The 19,718-nt window shown below is 41.4% G+C and overlaps 1 long non-coding RNA gene across 1 annotated transcript in view; it reads left to right on the forward strand.

Annotated features, from left to right (window-relative positions):
* The first annotated feature begins 1,517 nt into the window (after positions 1-1,517).
* Positions 1,518-19,718, forward strand: part of LOC132419857 (uncharacterized) — a 31,156-nt gene continuing 12,955 nt past the window's right edge. The window contains exons 1-2 of the long non-coding RNA XR_009518260.2: positions 1,518-1,717; positions 2,492-2,625. This is a non-coding gene — a long non-coding RNA (uncharacterized lncRNA). The remainder of the gene's footprint in view (positions 1,718-2,491; positions 2,626-19,718) is intronic.

Genomic DNA, 19,718 nt, shown 5'->3' on the forward strand with positions numbered 1-19,718 from the left:
CGAGCAGCTGCCATACTGGGTGAGACTTTGGGAGGTACTGGAAGAGATGAATGTGTTTTGCATAAGGGAGAAATGCCAGTAATTTATGGCCAGAGGATGGATTGTGATAGATGATAAAGATGGCCACAAAGAGCTTCCCTGGTGGTGCAGTGGTTAAGAATCCGCCTGCCAACGCAGGGGACACGGGTTCGAGCCCTGGTCCGGGAAGATCCCATATGCTGCAGAGCAACAAAGCCCGTGAGCCACAACTACTGAGTCTGCGCTCTAGAGCCCGTGAGCCACAACTACTGAGCCAACGCGCCACAACTACTGAAGCCCGCGCAGCTAGAGCCTGTGCTCCGCAACAAGAGAAGCCACCACAATGAGAAGCCCACGCACCGCAATGAAGAGTCGACCCCACTCGACCCATCTAAAGAAAGCCCGTGCACAGCAACGAAGGCCCAATGCAGCCAAAAATAAATAAAATAAATAAATAAATAAATAAAAAGTAAAAAGATGGCCACAAAATCTTTTGTGTCCTTGCATAGAGACCAGAAGTCTATTTCTCCTCCCCTTGAGTCTGGGCTGGCTTCGTGACCTGTTTTGACAAATAGAAGCAGCAGAAGTGATACTGTGCCAGGTCTTAAAAGACTGTGCAGCTTCCACGTTTGCCCTCTTGGAGCCCCAAGCCACATGGAAAGAGGTTCAGCCACCCAGATGGAGAGCTGAAAGGTGCCTGGCTAAAAGAAAACTGTTTCTCTGCTCGTAGCACTTCTGACGCCAAGTGTGTAGATTTTCCACACCAAGCAATTCTCCAATTCTCTGTGCACACGAAGTGGTGTCCCACAATTTAATTCAATTCTGACATTATTAATCTAGAGTTAGCACACAGGTTAAGGGGATCAGTCCCACTATGCAAATAGTGGGTCCCCAGGTTACCCACACTTCTGTCCAACTTCTATCCAACTTCTGTCCAACTTCTGGCTACGAATCAGGAGTTCCCACGACCCTCCCCTCAGGTTTGATAATTTGCTATAATGGCTCAGAACTCAGGGAAACACTCTGCTTACTATTATTGGCTTATTATAAAGGATACTGTAAAGGGTACAGAGGAACAGCCAAAGGAATAGGTGCATGGGGTGGGGTCTGGAAGAATCCTGAGCACAGGAGCTTCTGTCCTGTGAATTTGGGGTGTGCATCCTCCCGGCACATAGACACGTTCACCAAACTAGAAGCTCTCTGAACAATCTATAGTTTAGTCATTTTAGGAAGGTCCCATTTTGTAGGTATGATTGATTAAATCACTGGCCATTGATCATTAACTCAGTCTCCAGCTTCTCTCCTCTCCATGGAGGCTGGGGGTGGGACTGAAAGTTCTAATCCTCTAGTCACTTGGTTGGTTCCTCTGGTGACCAGCCTGTATCCTGGGGCTTTTGGCCACCATTCATCTTATTAACATAAACTCAAGCATGGTTGAAAAGGGTTTATTATGATTAACAAAGACCCTTCTCTCACCACATCACTCAGGAAATCACAAAAATTTTAAGAGCTCTGTGACAGGAACTGGGACGAAGACCAAATATAGATGTCTTATTTTATCACCGTGTCACATTGGCCAAGCCCTTGATGTTCCAGCTGTCACAGTGAGACACCAGACTTGTGGGAAAAGCTGTCTTGAATTCCCAGCCGCAGGCAAAGAGCTGTCCTGCTAAGTCCAGCGAACCCAAATTGCACAACTGTGAGTAAATGCACAGGGGTTGTTTTAAACCACTAAGTTTTGGGATAGCTAGTTACAAAGCAATAGATGAATGCAACAGAAATATAGTGATGGACTAATGATAGCTCAAGTTCTTTGGGGTTCACCCTTCAAAAGGTGGAGGTTTTGCCTGGGCTCACTCATAGGGCTGCATTCAGCTGGAGGGTTAGCTGGGCTGGAAGGTCCAAGACAGCCTCACTCACAGGGCTGGCCATTGGTTCTTCTCCATATGTCCTCTCATCTTAAGTAGGCTAGACCAGTTTCCTTACATGGTGGTCTTAGGGCAGCGTTCCCAGAAGGAAAAACCAGGAGCTGCAAGGCTGCCTGAAGGTGAGTCTCTACGGACTTATACAGTGTCACTTCCACCACATTCAAAGCAAGTCAAACAGTCAGCCCAGATTCATTCAAGAGACGGGAGAGAACCACGTAGTTTCTTTTCTCATCTTATTGATGAGAAGAGCTGCAAAGTATTGTGGCCAAGTTTTTCAATTTACCATCATGTCACAAAAATTTTAGTGAAATGCCAGGTATTTGTGCTTAGGAACAGAACTAGAATGACTGTACACAAAATAACATATATGACATTTTAAAATTAATCTAAGAAAGCATTATATCATCATTTTTACTTTAGCCCTATTGTCAAAACCACCTTAACTTTCTTTTTTTCTTTATTTTTTAGAAAGCCAATTTTAAAAGATACCAAATACTAAAATAGGGTTTCCGAACTGTTTTATGAATTACCAAACATTTCCTCAGGTCTTGAGATCATCCTGCATGGCCCCCATCGCTGGTGAGCGCTTTTCTGCCCCTGAAATCCTTTTAAGCCTGGGGAAAAGAGAGTAAGGAGAAAGTGGAATGTGAGAGCAGCAATCAGCTGGAAATTCTGTCAGGTAAGACCTTTAGATCATTGGGTAGGTCCCTATCTATCAGAAATCGTGCTCTAAAAACTTCTGTAAAAACCTACATTTCAAAATGTTAAGCTTAACTTTTCTGGACTTGTCCTTGAGTGATTAATAGTTAGAAACGTACTGAGAACCAGCTCTTATAGAGCATCCTTTCGTTCACAAATTCCACAAATATGGGTTTGCTAAACTAGAAGAATTAGAGAATATCTGCATTTAGTCCAAGATATTTATGTCATGGGTCATAAAACAATGGTGGCACTTATCTAAGCCTGATAAAGGAAACTTACCCATTTACAGGAATCTTTATGATTGTTTGTAGCATCTTTTATAATCGAGAGAAATATCTTGCACACAGCGTTTTGATCAAAAATGCTATAAGAGGGCTTCCCTGGTGGCGCAGTGGTTAAGAATCTGCCTGCCAGCTCAATGTCAAAAACACAAACAACCCAATCCAAAAATGGGCAGAAGACCTAAATAGACATTTCTCCAAAGAAGATATACAGATTGCCAACAAACACATGAAAGAATGCTCAACATCATTAATCATTAGAGAAATGCAAATCAAAACTACAATGAGGTATCACCTCACACCAGTCAGAATGGCCATCATCAAAAAATCTACAAACAATAAATGCTGGAGAGGATGTGGAGAAAAGGGAACCCTCTTGCACTGTTGGTGGGAATGTAAATTGATACAGCCATTATGGAGAGCAGTATGGAGGTTCCTTAAAAAACTACAAATAGAACTACCATATGACCCAGCAATCCCACTACTGGGCATATACCCTGAGAAAACCATAATTCAAAAAGAGTCATGTACCACAATGTTCACTGCAGCTCTATTTACAATAGCCAGGACATGGAAGCAACCTAAGTGTCCATCAACAGGTGAATGGATAAAGAAGATGTGGCACATATATACAATGGAATATTACTCAGCCATAAAAAGAAACGAAATTGAGTTATTTGTAGTGAGGTGGATGGACCTAGAGTCTGTCATACAGAATGAAGTAAGTCAGAAAAACAAATACCGTATGCTAACACATATATATGGAATTTTAAAAAAATGGTTCTGAAGAACCTAGGGGTAGGACAGGAATAAAGACGCATAAGTAGAGAATGGACTTGAGGACACGGGGAGGGGGAAGGGTAAGCTGGGACGAAGTGAGAGAGTGCCATGGACATATATACACTACCAAGTGTAAAATAGATAGCTAGTGGGAAGCAGCTGCATAGCACAGGGAGATCAGCTAGGTGCTTTGTGACTACTTAGAGGGGTGGGATAGGGAGGGTGGGAGGGAGATGCAAGAGGGAGGAGATGTGGGGATATATGTATATGTATAGCTGATTCACTTTGTTATAAAGCAGAAACTAGCACACCAGTGTAAAGCAATTACACTCCAATAAAGATGTTAAAAAAAAAAAAAAAGAATCCACCTGCCAATGCAGGGGACACAGGTTCGAGCCCTGGTTCGGGATGATCCCACATGCTGCGGGGCAACTAAGCCGGTGCACCACAACTACTGAGCCTGTGCTCTACAGCCTGCGAGCCACAGCTACTGAGCCTGAGTGCCACAACTACTGAAGCCCGCCTAGATAGAGCCTGTGCTCCGTAACAAGAGAAGCCACTGCAGTGAGAAGCCCGTGCACCGCAACGAAGAGTTGCCCCCGCTCACTGCAACTAGAGGAAACCACGCACAGCAGCAAAGAACCAAAGCAGCCAAAATAAATAAATAAAATATATAAATTTATTTTTAAAAAATGCTATAAGAGAGCTCAGTGTCTGCCTAAGAAGTAACACAGTGCATTCCTCAATAGAGATTAAAGTTGAAGCCATCTGTAGTATCGATGAGGCAATCTTTTTTTGTTGTTGGAGAGGAGGTTGTGATAACTTTTAGATAAAGCAAAAGTTGCATGCAATTTTCAGTTCTACCACTAGATGTATCCATCTTCTTACCAACTTACTCATCTTCTTATCAACACAAGACAGAAATCTCCAGCGCATAATTTGTGGAAAGCTTAATGTTAGGCACTCCAGATTATCAAAAATAAGATGCAGTTGATGTTCTAAACATCATAGTAGTCTGGTGGAGACAAGACAAGAACTCAAGAATCTGTATTTCAAAGCAGAATATAAATGTCAAAATACAAATGAGAAGTTCTATGGAAACTCAAAAGAGAGAATAACTCCAAAACATTAGCAGAAGATTTTTGGATGAGGTAGCATTTGAATTTTGAAGTTCAAGTAGCATTTCAACTGACTGAGGTGGAGAGTGTTGGATAAACAAACACAGAGGTGGGAAAGCATGATAATGTGTTCTTGGAACACCAAGAGATAAGACTTGACATGTAGTGTAGGGCTATATTGTTTTAAATGCCGAGTTGAAGAGATTATAATTAATTCAATCAATGATGGAGGTGCCCCCCAGCCCCACCCCCACCCCCAGTTCTTTGAGACACCAGTCTATAAACCAGGCTCTGTTCCTCCACATTCCTTCCTTTGGGCGGAGTCAGGACTCCCTTTCCCCCACACCTACAGCCCTCCTACCTACTAGAATATCTGACAAATATGTTGGGGGTAGTGAAAGTGAGAGATAAAAAATAAACCCAAATTCATTTTTCCCAGTTTTTCTCTTTTTATTAAGGGTACTCATGTTATTATTATTTTAACTATTTTCGAAAATTTGGCTTACCACTAAAGAATGTATATTTCATATGATGAGAATATTCAAAAGAATAGACCACATTATGGAGGTAACTAAAATATCCACAAATGTTACTGAGTTGAGGAAGATTATTTGAACACACAGTGTATATTGCTCCAAAGAATAATGTCCAATTAGGGCAGAGATTGCAAACTGGTGACTCGGGGTCCTATCTAGCTCAAAATATGTTCTGTAAGGGCACTTCCCTGGTGGTCCAGCAGCTAAGACTCCGTGCTCCCAATGCAGGGGGCCCGGGTTTGATCCCTGGTCAGGGAAATAGATCCCACATGCCACAGCTAAAGATCCAGCATGCCACAATGAAGATCCCGCACTTCACAATGAAGATCCTGTGTGCTGCAACTAAGACCTGGCACAGCCAAATAAATAAATATTTAAAAAATAAAATATATATATATATATATATATATATATATATATATGTTTTGTTAAATTTGCACAACATTAAAAAAAATTTTTTTTGAGGGCTTCCCTGGTGGCACAGTGGTTGAGAGTCCGCCTGCCGATGCAGGGGCCACGGGTTCGTGCCCCAGTCCAGGAAGATCCCACATGCCGTGGAGCGGCTGGGCCCGTGAGCCATGGCCGCTGAGCCTGCACGTCCGGAGCCCGTGCTCCAAAACGGGAGAGGCCACAGCAGTGAGAGGCCCACGTACTGCAAAAAAAAAAAAATTTTTTTTGAGTTACTTGATATTACTTTACAAATCATGAGGCTTTCACATGCAATCTAGATTTCTGGCTTCTCTTCAAATATTGTAAAATTTCATAACAAGGCATCCCCGTTCCCATTCAGCATAGTCAGCTGGAGCTGTGTAGAGACCACCCCCCCATTCAGTAACACACCTCCTCTCTAGTTTCCATGTGCCCTGCTCCCTTCTGTAATACACAGGACCTGCTTTCCAATTTATATTACCTGTCTGGCCCATAGACATTTGATTTGTGTGATCTCTATGTCTGCCCGTTGGGATCTGCAGATTTTAGTATCTTTGTTGGACTGGTCATCACCAGTCATTACACACTGATGTTCTCAAACTCTTTCCTGCATCCACATTTTGGTCAGTGTGTAAAATTGATTTTGTTGCAACTGAGCATATATGCCATCAATTCATTAAACTAAGTGGGTTGTGTGACTTGCTATTGAATCGGGTATAATCTTCTACAAGGAAGAGGTAAGAGACAAAGTGTAGAATCCAGAAAGATCACATGATTAATGGAACACCGGAGAACTTTGCCCCATGAGTATATAAGGGCAGCAAAAAAATGTCTATTCAAGTAACAATACAATGAATTCAATAATTATGGGTGCTCTGGTGGTGAGATATTTTGAAATATATTAATGTGTTTTTTACTTCTGTACTTCTTTGGCTATGCCTTCCCCCCCAATTTAGTCTTCATTGCCTTAAGAAGGATTAGGATATTTTTTAGCAGGAATGCAAAGTCATTGTTTAATCTTGAAGCCCATTTCAGAAGCAAGAGTCTTGAAGCCAGGTGTACAGTCAGGGTCTAAATAGGAAAACAGAAATCCCTTTAAGAACTTACAGTATAGGAAAATTGACTTAGGTAACTGGGTTTACAGGAGATGGAGTAGGTGAGAAACCAGAGACTGGATGGTGAAGTCACCCAGAGATGAGCCACATCAGCAAGACTGGAGGGGCAAAGGGAGGAGACTGTCGCTACAGGAAACTGGATCCACAGTGGAGTAAGGCAGCTCCTGCCAGAGGTACCGCAAAGGCAGAGAGAAATATTTAGAATTCTCCCTTCCCATCCCGGCCCCATCTCCTGCTAGTGTCATCCAGTGGCTGAGCCCAGCCAGAGTCAGTACCATCGGGACCTGCAGGCATCCGGAGCCCCCGGAGAGATGGACAGGGGCAGGACCAGAGAGCGCTAGAGGGCAAGCAGGTTCAGTGTCCACACACCAATTACAAAGGCCAGCCACTGGAGATAGAACAGGGTTTTGCTCTGTTTTGTTTTCATCTTCCTAAACGTTCTCTTTAAATCTCTAGACCCAAAGCCTGGAGGGCTAAGTTTAGAGTCTATAACATAAACCATAGGGTATAGAACATGAGGTCATGGCAATTTCCTGTCACACAAAAAGGCAATAAAAACCCTTCCTGGCTTGGGAGAAGGAGCTTGGAGGAAATACTGAGGAACACAGGATTCTCGAGCTCCATGAATGGGGACAGGCAGGGAAAAGGAGCCTCAGCTTGAAATTCCTAGAGCAGGGGGTGCTCATGCACTATTTTCTTTTCTTTTCTGTTTTTTTTTCCTTTATTTTTATTTTTTTAAATTTATTTATTTATTTTTGGCTGTGTTGGGTCTTTGTTTCTGTGCGAGGGCTTTCTCTAGTTGCGGCGAGCAGGGGCCACTCTTCATCGCGGTGCGCAGGCCTCTCACTATCGCGGCCTCTCCTGTTGCGGAGCACAGGCTCCAGACGTGCAGGCTCAGTAGCTGTGGCTCATGGGCCTAGTTGCTCCGCGGCATGTGGGATCCTCCCAGACCAGGGCTCGAACCCATGTCCCCTGCATTGGCAGGCAGATTCTCAACCACTGTGCCACCAGGGAAGCCCCTGCACTATTTTCTGTTTGGAAATTTGGAAGGACGCCACCTTAAAGAATACCCGACACCAACAATAGAGTAGCAATGGCGGGGTGGAGTGTTTAGGCAGAGAAACGGCCTGTGATTGTGGTTTTCCATGGGTTTTCTGGGGTTATGTGTGTCCTGGACAAGATCCAGAGGCCGTGTGCCTCCATGCAGGCTGCACAACAGCTGAGAGGGCGTTACTGGGGCAGGACTGGATTCCAGCTGAGGAGAGCAGACCCCTCGCGCAGGGAGGCCAAGGCAAGAGCCATAGGCTTCCAAGCAGGTGATGGCTAGTGGTGCACACAGCAGAGAATAAGACACCTTAGCTGAGCAAGGTGTCGTCTTAGGCCAACAAGCGGCAGAGGTCAAAGGCTAGGTTGTAAACTTTGCATGTAAACCCCTCTGGTGTCATCTCCAGGCTGACAGGGTCTAAAGTCTCCAGTGATTCACTTTTGTCCTTCCTCGTAGAGAGGGGAGAGACACCTTTGTAAATGTATGTCCTACTTTTAGGCAAATAGGGGAAAGGCAGGTGGATTTTCTTTTTTCTTTCTTTTTTTAAAAGGAAATTATTTCATAAACAAGTAGCATTTTAAAAAATTCTGTTGAGGTATAATTGACATATTAGTTTCACGTGTACAGTGCAATGATTCGGTATTTATGTAGCGAAATGATCATCACAATAAATCCGCTTAACATCCGTCACCATGCACAGTTATATTTAGAATTCTTTTCTTGTGCTCAGAACTTTCAAGACCCATTCTTCTAGCTGCTTTCAAATATGCAATGCAGTATTCTTAACTGTAGTCACACTGCAGTGCACTATATCCCCATGACTTTCCTTATATCTGATTCTTCTCATTTGCCTTTAGCTCAAAATAATCCTTATGCCTAAGTGGCATGTTTGGGGGTGGCGTATTCTGTCACCCTTCAGTTGTTTTTCCAAAACAGATGAGATTTTAAACTGGAGCTGTTTGAGTTACCTTAAAGGAACAGGACGAAATGTTTTCCCACCATTTGTAGAAATGAGGGGCTCTTTCAATTTTTAATGACAAATAAAGAACCTTACATTTCTTTGCTTCTGAATCATTATGACCATAAACTTCAAACCTATTGCATATGAAGGGTTTCAGGTAATTTTTTCTGCTCTGAGTTTAAACACACAGACTACACACACACACGCGTGCACACGCGCACACACACACACACACACACACACACACACACACACACACACACACACACACACATGCATGCACTACTTTGCAGCCCTTCGATGGCCTTCTTTATTCTAGCCTTTCCCCAAAGCAGTGAATGCCATTCTAATGAATGGAGAATCACTGGGCAACAAGTATCATTTTTGGAAAGAAAACAAATCTTGATATAAAACTTCCAAGTAGCTTTCAAAATTCCAAATTCATTTCTTCTAGCGAATTAACCATGGTCCTCACAAAGACATTTACTTTCATCTAGATGTCCCCACTTCCAGGAGGTTTCTGTATAGAATCTGTTTCATCTCTCTTCAAAAGCCCTCTAGGTTTACCTGGGTGGCCTTGGTCTTAAGTAAAATCCTCACATTCCTTCATCAGTGGCTTTCCTTCATTCCCCCACTGACCGCACCTCATAGGAAGCTTCAGCCATGATGTACACAGAGCCTCCCTCAATGGGGGGTAAGCTTCAGACAGGCTTTGGACAAGGTCCCAAGTACAGGAGTGCAGGATGTGCATTGCCCCGGGGGCATCGTTTTTATCCTCAGCTGTATGTCTGACTCCCCCCACAGGGTTATACATGGTGGTCCTCACTCCACAACAACAAGGTAAGCAGCTATCTTTTCTTAAGAGCAACAGACAGTGCGGGCCAATCCCTCCACCCAAGTCCCTCTTCTCCTTGCTGGCGGCTGTGTCTTCCTTGGCTTGTGGCAGAGAAAGGGCTGTGGGCATCTCCTGAGCCAAGGTTCTGCCCGAATCAGTATGGCCCTGCCCTTGTCTCTTCTCTGCCTCCCCAGCACCTCCCAGGTCTGCACAGTTTCTCTGTCAGTAGCGTTGGGTTCTCTTTCAAGCCTAGCTTTAAAAATCTTGTCTCTTTCTCCAAAGCCTAGTCTTTCCAGATATCCCCTAAGCCTGACATTAGGGCCTGAGTTGCTTTAAGATTCTGTTTGGTGCTTCATGTCTTTATCTCTCTGAAAAGAGGCTCAGTTCTTTGAATCATTCGGAGTCCAAGAAAGAAACTTTAAATATAGCATCCCACGTTCCTTGCTTTCTTCTGCCAGCTATCCTGTGTCTACCTCTGCTTAGCGCTCCTGGCCTATCAGCTGGGCCCAAGGAACTCAGGGATCTGGTCCAGGTCATGGGGAACCAGAGACTCAAACACATTATGGTACCATTTCTACTCTACTGAGGCCTCCCATAGTGGGGTGGGGCACTCTGCAGGGGTGTCCTCCAAGGGTCCCTTGTGAAAAGTGGGGCACAGGCTCCTGCTTTGATTACTGAACCAAGCTCCACCAACCTACCCCCCACTGCAGGTCTGACTGCTCCCCAAGGGGCTGGGTTCCAGTAGCCCCATTCAGTCACTTTAGCTTTTTTGCTCTCCTCTCCCTCTTTCTCTGATTTCTCTCTTCCAGTCCTGGAAGAGCTTCTGTAATTGTCCTGCCCTGGAGGTGCGGAAATGCCCAGGAGTCAGAGTGTATTGCTCCTTACTTTATGGTTACTTTTTATAAAGCCTAAACTCTGGTCCTCTAATCAAGCTCAAAATCTGGAACCAACCCCTCTGTGAATTCAAAACAAAACCATTTCTCTGTCAGAGGCTTGGCTCACACAAGTCCAAAATGCTGTGCTTTCAGACTCTTTTGCCAGGTGTGAATTTAAAAATTCATTCAGTCCTTCAATTAAATTATTTGAATTATTTCTCTGTAGGCAGCACCTGCTTTCATCAAACAGTGAATGTCATTATCCAACCAGTGAAAAACTACAGAATAATTTTAGGAGAAGAAAAGGTCCAAGGTTAATATCTCTAAATTCTATCTCAGTACAAATTTAGAGACATGCTGAGACATTGTTATACTTTGGAATTATTGCTGATTGTGTGGTTTTGTTTTGACCCTTTGCATTTCTTCAAGAATGCCATCATGGCTTTAAAAATATTTGATGAACCCCTTCTTTACTGACATGTGTCTTGCAAGGCACTATGGAAAGATGGATGTTAAACGGAGTCAAGGTTTAAAGGCTTATCAAAATTTCTGGACTTAGAGGGGGCTTCCCTGATGGTCCAGTGGTTAAGAATCTGCCTTCCAATACAGGGGACACGGGTTCGATCCCTAGCTGGAGAACTAAGATCCCACATGCCACAGGGCAACTAAGCCCGTGCACCACAACTACTGAGCCTGCATGCTGCAACTAGAGAGAAGCCCACATGCCCCAACGAAGAGCCACATGACGCAACAAAAGATGCCTCATGCCGCAACTAAGACCTGACGCAGCCAAATAAATAAATACATAAATATTTTTTAAATATTCTGGACTTAGGGCTTCCCTGGTGGCGCAGTGGTTGAGAGTCCGCCTGCCGATGCAGGGGACACGGGTTCATGCCCCGGTCCGGGAGGATCCCACATGCCGCGGAGCGGCTGGGCCCGTGAGCCGTGGCCGCTGAGAATTCTGGACTTAGAGATTTCCTTATGACATTTGGTTATTTCTTCTGATATATTTAACATCTCTTTATAGTCTAATACTCAGTAGAGAGAATCTCTACGTAAACGGGGAGATCATTTTTATAGGGAAAGACATGAGTTCATTAATCATTGAATTAAAACTTGTTTCGGTAAATTTATGAGGTAATAGAATAAATTTAAGACTTTATTTAGTAGCCTGTTTTTTCAGATCTCCACTTTGGTCATAATATTTAGTTACTCCTTGAGAAGAAGATTCTATAAAAATTGTCAGTTTTTCTTCAAAGGGGTCTTTAAATAATCCATATAACCCTTTGTACTAAATAACCAGATAATTAAGCCCTGACCTATGTCTCCTGACCCTGTAGACTTTCTCCCTTTAGAATCTGTGGCTGGTCTTGATTTCTGCCTGGGGCACGACCTAATATTGATGAAGAGATAATGTGTTCTTAAAATGTCTTTTCACCCTGTATAATTAATGAGAAAATGATGTATTTATCAAAGGCTTGCCAATATTTTTTTTGCTCCGTATTCCAAAGCTTTCAAGCTATTGCCTCAAACTATAGCTCAACAACATTCTTAAATAATGAAGCATTTGAATTTCTAGGAAGGTAATAGCCATTTACTGCAAAGCTATCCAGGCTAATTTAGAAAGAAAGAGCAATGCATCTACTGAAAGACAGTTTTCTACTTCCCTTCTCCAGGTTCTAATATCTTCATGGAATTACCTTACTGGGGAAATCTCTTTGTCTTTCATTAAAGATTTAGCTCCTGCATGAGAAGTATTCTTTTTTTTTAATTGAAGTATAAGGACTTCCCTGGTAGTCCAGTGGTTAAGATTCCACGCTTCCAACGCAGGGGGCGTGGGTTCAATCGCTGGTCAGGGAAAAAAGATCCCTCATGTTGCATGGTGCAGCCAAAAAATAAAATAAAATATTAATAACAAATAAATTGAAGTATAGTTGGTTTACAATATTGTGTTAGCTTCAGGTGTACAGCAAAGTGATTCAGTTATACATACATATATTTTCTTCAGATACTTTCCATTATAATTTATTACAAGACATTGAGTATAGTTCCCTGTGCTATATAGTAAACCCTTGTTGTTTATTTTATATATAGTGGTGTGTATCTATTAATCCCATACTCCTAATCTATCCTCCTCTTCCCCTTTGGTAACCGTAAGTTTGTTTTCAAATGTCGTATATTAACGCATATATGTGGAATCTAGAAAAATGGTAAAGATGTACCAGTTTGCAAGGCAGAAATAGAGACACAGATGTAGAGAACAAATATATGGACACCAAAGGGGGGAAAGCAGGTTGGCAGGGGGCAATTAATTGGGAGACTGGGATTGACATCTATACACTAATATGTATAAAATAGATAACTAATAAGAACCTGCTGTATAGCACAGGGAACTCCACTTTGCTGTACAGTAGAAGCTAACACAACATTGTAAAACAACTATACCCCAATAAAAAAAAAAAGGACAAACTGTAAGTTTGTTTTTGAAGTTTGTGAGACAGTTTCTGTTTTATAAATAAGTTCATTTGTATCATTTTTTAATTCCACATAAAAGTGATATCATATAATATTTGTCTTTGTCTGACATTCCACTCAGTATGATAATCTCTAAGTCCATCCATGTTGCTGCAAATGGTAATATGCCATTCTTTTTTATGGCTGAATATATATATATATCTCACATCTTCTTTATCCATTCATCTGTTGATGGACATTTAGGTTGCTTCCATGTCCTGGCTATTGCAAATAGTGCTGCTTTGTACATTGGGGTGTATATATCTATGCCCAGGAGTGGGATTGCTGGATCATATGGTAGCTCTGTTTTTACTTTTTAAAGGAATTTCCATAGTGGCTGCACCAGTTTTCATTCCCAGCAACAGTGTGGGAGGGTTCCTGTATGGGAAGTATTCTTAAAGAGAACAATCTAGTTCCTTCTGGAAAGCAACAGGGGTATTCTACCTATAACATGTTTAATTAAATTAAGGTGTACACTCTTTATTTTTTTACCTTAAATTATTAATTTATTTGGCCAATTCTCTACTACAGATATTTCTTTTTCTGTAACAAGTAATGCCACATTGAAATTCATTTACATATATAGCTGCGTATTTGGGAGAGTATTTCTGTAGATTTATTCCTAGAGAAGAATTTCTATGTTGCGTAGTAAGTAGATTTTTTAATTTGATAGATGCTGTGAAATTTTCTCCACAAAGCTCTGTGCCATTAGCAGTCCACACACAAGTACGTGAGTGGTATTCCATTAAGGTGTGCACTTCTTAACGTATTCATTGATAAGAAATAAAACAATTTACTATTAACTGTATATTATATCACTTTCACCAAAGTAATATTAGTCCATAGTTTTAAAATATCATATAACTGCTAAAGTCATGTACCAAAACACAGCAATCTCCTGCCCTTTTCATCTTATTGTTCTCTGCCTTAAATGTAACCACTTAGGTATATATATAATTTTTTTACATATGTATATATATATTTTTTCACATACATAATTCAAGTAGTATGAGTGAACAGTCTTGTTAGTTGGTGGTCTTTATTTTAGAGCAAACAGGTGGCCAGCTGCCTTTTTCATCATGTAACCCCAAAGGTCATTCTCTATAGACATTTTTTCCTGAGGCTGTCCATCTTGCCATCTCCTGCCTGTATTTATAAGACTGGTTACTGTTAGTCTGAAATTCAGTGGGGAAGGAGAATGGTTTTACTTTTCAGTATGCAGAATATCACTTACTTGTTTTAAATGTGTCATTTCATCCTCATTCTCCTCTATTCCTGGCATCCTCAAGCCCAGAGCCTCTGGTCTAATTTCTCCAAAGCATCCCTTCTGCTGAAAGTGTTGGGAAGGGGGAGGGCCCTACTACTTAGAGTGTGAATGGCAACCTAGCAAGCTGACTGTTGATTATACAGACTTTCAAACAATCCCCTGCTTTCGGTCCTCACACACGCACTCACATGCCTCACTCTCTGACTTCTGAGGTGCTCGGCACTTCTAATCCCTGAGCATTTCCAGGGTTCTGAGGGGGTAAATCAACTTCTTCCCATCAGTATCCCCTCTATAGGTACTCCTCCATCTTAAAATGGTAAATGTACTGATTATATTTAATATGTCACAGGGTGGGGAAGGGTGGGGAGAGATAGGAATTAGTCTTCAAATAAGCCATAATCAGGACTTCCCTGGTGGTGCAGTGGTTAAAAATCCGCCTGCCAATGCAGGGGACACGGGTTCGAGCCCTGGTCCAGGAAGATCCCACATGCCACGGAGCAACTAAACCCGTGTGCCACAACTACTGAGCCTGCGCTCTAGAGCCCGTGAGCCACAACTACTGAAGCCTGCGCACCTAGAGCCCGTGCTCCGCAACAAGAGAAGCCAGTGCAGTGAGAAGCCCACACGCTGCAGTGAAGAGTAGCCCCTGCTTGCCACAACTAGAGAAAAGCCCATGTGCAGCAATGAAGACCCAACGCAGCCAAAAAATTAAAAGAAAAAAAGCAATAATCAAAGCATCAGTTGTGTTCGTTTTTTTGTCTATATGTGGTTATAAATCATACTTGTCATTTAATTAGAATTTATATTCTAATAGAAAAGTGCTGTTCATCCTCCATTAGTTAGGTATGACATGTCCTTTTTTAAATAGAAGTCAGTCTTTATAGGTAAGAAAGGCACCTTGAAGTAGCACTTGCCAGACGCCCTAACAGAACAGTGACCCTGTGCTATTGGTGAGGTCCACGAACCTTGACTTAAACCTTTGAAACATTCTAGTAACTCCAGGAACACATGAGAGGAAGAGTTGAACTCTGTCTCAAGAGTAAACTGAAGTAGTGAAAGAGCCTCAGGCTGAGATGAACTCTGAATATCTAATTCCATCCCTGGCTCGGAGGTATTAGAGACACCTGTCCTGGACACCTGGGATCCAGGTAGTAAGTTTGGGCAATCGATCTATACTCACTCTGTGCTCCTTGCCTTCCTAGCAAAGTACCAGAGGGCATAGGTACTTTGGATTGGTGTGGCTGCCAGGTGGAAAATATCCAAGGCTGAATGAAAGCCATCATTGAGATGGCCTCCAGGATTATAAGACATTTATAGTTTCCTCCATTCATATACAATGATAAGAAGTGGAGGATGTATGGATTTTGAATTGTGTGAGACCTGAGGATAATCATCAAACCAACATAGTCCTTGCCTGTTTTTCTCTTCTGATCTCTTATTTATATAAATATTGTTATTAAATCCAGAACAAAATAATGAGCTATAAAAGATTTTGACTTCATCATTTGATTTTATCTAAAAATAATCTTAAAACCCCAAATAGATAAGTAAATCCCATTATTTAAAAATGTGTTTATTTATATTTTATTTTTGGCTGCCTTGGGTCTTCCTTGCAGTGTGCGGGCTTCTCATTGCGGTGGCTTCTCTTGTTGCGGAGCACGGGCTCTAGGTGCACGAGCTTCAGTAGTTGTGGCTCGTGGGCTCTAGAGCGCAGGCTCAGTAGTTGTGGTGCACAGGTTAGTTGCTCCGCGGCATGTGGGATCTTCCCGGACCAGGGCTCGAACCCGTATCCCCTGCATTGGCAAGCAGATTCTTAACCACGGGGCCACCAGGGAAGTCTGTAAATCCCATTATTTAAATCCTAAAAATGTAGGTGGAGATCTTAGGTGGTGACCCTTTTCTAGTAAAACACTGAAGACAAAATACTAACAGCAATCTGAAACAATTGTAGAAAAATAAGATTCTAATATAGTTAAAGGAAAGCTTCAGTTTCAAGGTTAAAAATGGATGACCAGACCTCTGAGTTTACCGAGGTGCCAATGCCTCTTTGTCACAGCTCACAGGGGGCATGGTCTTTCCGAGAGTGGGGCTTCCTGGAAGACTTAGGCACAACCTGAGCTCTGAAGGCAAAGACCCTCATATATGAGTCTCAAAGGGAAGAGTCTTACATTTTTGCCCGTGTGACCTAAAGAAATTACATAGGATTTTTGCATCTCGGTTGCCTTGTGTGTAAAATGGGATGATTAAAGTTAAAAGAATTAAACATTTAGAGGAGTGTCTGGCACTCCTCTAATTCTTAGCAATGATCACCTCACACATAAGAAAGGACAGAAACAGAAAAATGCATTTAAAAGGAGGAGGAGGGGCAGAATTAGCTAAAGGCCAAAGAGCCCAGGGTCCCTGCCTCTGGTTCTAAATTGTATTTCAATTCAGGAAATTCCAGGATTGCATCAGGCCAATAAGATAAGCAGCCTGTCATCTTACACTGTTTGCCAGGACGTGATGCACTTTTTATATTAGGTTGCTGTTCTAATATGAGTCACATATGTGAGCTACAGCTACTTCTGCAGATGGAATAGTGTTTCATCAAGGTACAGGAAATGCCCTTTCTCCTTTTTTCTCACCTTTAACCTGAAAATCATGTGGTATTTATTTCCTACGTATTAACTCTACAATTAACTCCAAATTACCCATGCTAGTAAAGGGAAAGAACAACACAGATGGTTATGAAGAGTGCTTCAAAAATCCCTTATAATTTATGACTTTCGTGTTTAGAATATTACAATTGAGAGTTGGTGTCTAAATGTTGTGGAAACAAAACATCAAGCAAAACAACTCTTTCTGGAAGACTGATCTCAGAGAAGTCAGAAAATTTATCCCATTCTCCATCCAATAATCTGGTACAAAACCATGCTGTTTTCCTCTTCTGAGCTAGGATGCACCGTATCATCTGAATGGAGAAAACCAACAGCCTAACTTGCGTGGTTGTTCACTGTTTGGTTCACACCCTTCCTGTGGATAAGGAAGATGTTTATTCATTCCTGACAGTTGAACTTAATTGTGAATAGAGCCTCAGTCTCCTTATCATTCTGGAAGGTTTTATATGATAGAAGGAAGTAACAAAAAAAATAATGAATTTATCTATGAGTTTAAATTGTTTTTTAAATGCACAAGTAGTATGATTATATAATATGAAGAAATCAGGTCTTTGACAATCTAGCCCTGTGCAAACTTGTTGATTAGATGTTTTCCCTCAAACCCCTGACAAAAAAAGGAAGGAAGGAAAGAATTATAGACTTGAAATCAATGATATTTAAATATACATATATATATATATATACAGTTTCATTGAGTTGTAATTTTTTTATTGAATGAAGGAATCTTTAAATTCTTTAGCGCTTTATGATTTTCAAAGTTTTCACACACCATGATTTCATATAACCCCATAATAACCCTTTTTTTTCCCCTACCCCTGTATTGCCCTTCCTCCCTTCCCTCTCCCCACTGGTAACCACTAGTTTGTTCTCTATATCTGAGAATCTGCTGCTTTTTTGTTTTATTCACTAGTTTGTTCTATTTTTTAGATTCCACATATAAGTGATATCATACAGTATTTAACTTTCTCTGTCTGACTTAACTTCTTTTAGCATAATGCCCTCCAAGTCCATCTGTTGTTGCAAATGGCATTACTTCATTCTTTTTTATGGCTGAATAGTATTCTGTTGTGTGTATACATATATATATATATATATATATATATATATATATACACCACATCTTCTTTATCCATTCATCTGTTGATGGACACTTAGGTTACTTCCATACCTTGGCAATTGTAAATAATGCTACTGTGAACGTTAGGGTTCATGTATCTTTTCGAATTAGTTTTTTGGCTTTTTCCAAATATATACCTGGGGTGGAATTGCTGGGTCATATGGTAGTTCTATTTTTAGTTTTTTGAGAAACCTCTATGGTGTTTTCCACAGTGGTTGCACCAATTTACATTCCCACCAACAGTGTAGGAAGGTTCCCTTTTCTCCACATCCTCACCAACATTTTTTATTTGTGTTCTTTTTGATGGTAGCCATTCTGACAGGTGTGAGGTGATATCTCATTGTGGTTTTGATTTGAATTTCCCTGATAATAAGCGATATTGAGCATCTTTTCATGTGCTTGTTGGCCATCTTCATTTCCTCTTTGGAAAAACGTCTCTTTGGTTCTTATGCCCATTTTTTAATTGGTTTTTTTTTTTGATGTTGAGTTATATGAGCTGTTTATATATGTTGGATATTAGCCCCTTATCAGTCATATTATTTGCAAATATCTTCACCTATTCAGTAGGTTGTCTTTTCCTTTTGTCAATGGTTTCTTTCGCTGCGCAAAAGCTTTTAAGTTTAATTAGGTCCTATTTGTTTATTTCTGCATTTGTTTCCTTTGCTTTAGGAGATGGATTCAAAAAAATATTGCTATGATTTATGTCAAAGTGTGTTCTGCCTATGTTTTCCTGTAGGAGTTTTATAGTATCTGGTCTTTTAGGTGTTTATTCCATTTTGAGTTTATTTTTGTGTATGGTGTTAGAGAATGTTCTGATTTTATTCTTTTACATGTTGCTGTCCAGTTTTCTCAGCACCAGCTATTGAAGAGACTATCTTTTCTCCATTGTATATTCTTGCCTCTTTGTCATAGATTAATTGATCATAAGTGTGGGAATTTATTTCTGATCTCTCTATCCTGTTCCATTGATCTATGTGTCTGTTTTTGTGCCAGTCCCATACTGTTTTTTTTTCTTTCTTTCTTTTTGTGGTACGCGGGCCTCTCACTGTTGTGGCCTCTACCGTTGCGGAGCACAGGCTCCGGACGTGCAGGCTCAGCAGCCATGGCTCACAGGCCCAGCCGCTCCACGGCATGTGGGATCTTCCCGGACCGGGGCACGAACCTGTGTCCCCTGCATCGGCAGGCGGACTCTCAACCACTGCGCCACCAGGGAAGCCCTCCCATACTGTTTTGATTAATGTATAGTCTGAAGTCAGGGAGCATGATTCCTCCAGCTCTGTTCTTCTTTCTCAAGATAGTTTTGGCTATTCAGGGTCTTTTGTATTTCCATACAAATTTTAAAATTATTTATTCTAGTTCTGTGAAAATGCCATTGGTATTTTTATAGTGATTGCATTGAATCTGTAAATTGCTTTGGGTAGTATGGTCATTTTAACCATATTAATTATTCCAATCCAATAACACGGTATATCTTTCCATCTATTTGTGTCACCTTCAGTTTCTTTCATCAGTGTCTTATAATTTTCCAAGTACATGT

Source organism: Delphinus delphis, chromosome 2 (assembly GCF_949987515.2).
Source record: "Delphinus delphis chromosome 2, mDelDel1.2, whole genome shotgun sequence".
Classification (NCBI taxonomy): Eukaryota; Metazoa; Chordata; class Mammalia; order Artiodactyla; family Delphinidae; genus Delphinus; species Delphinus delphis.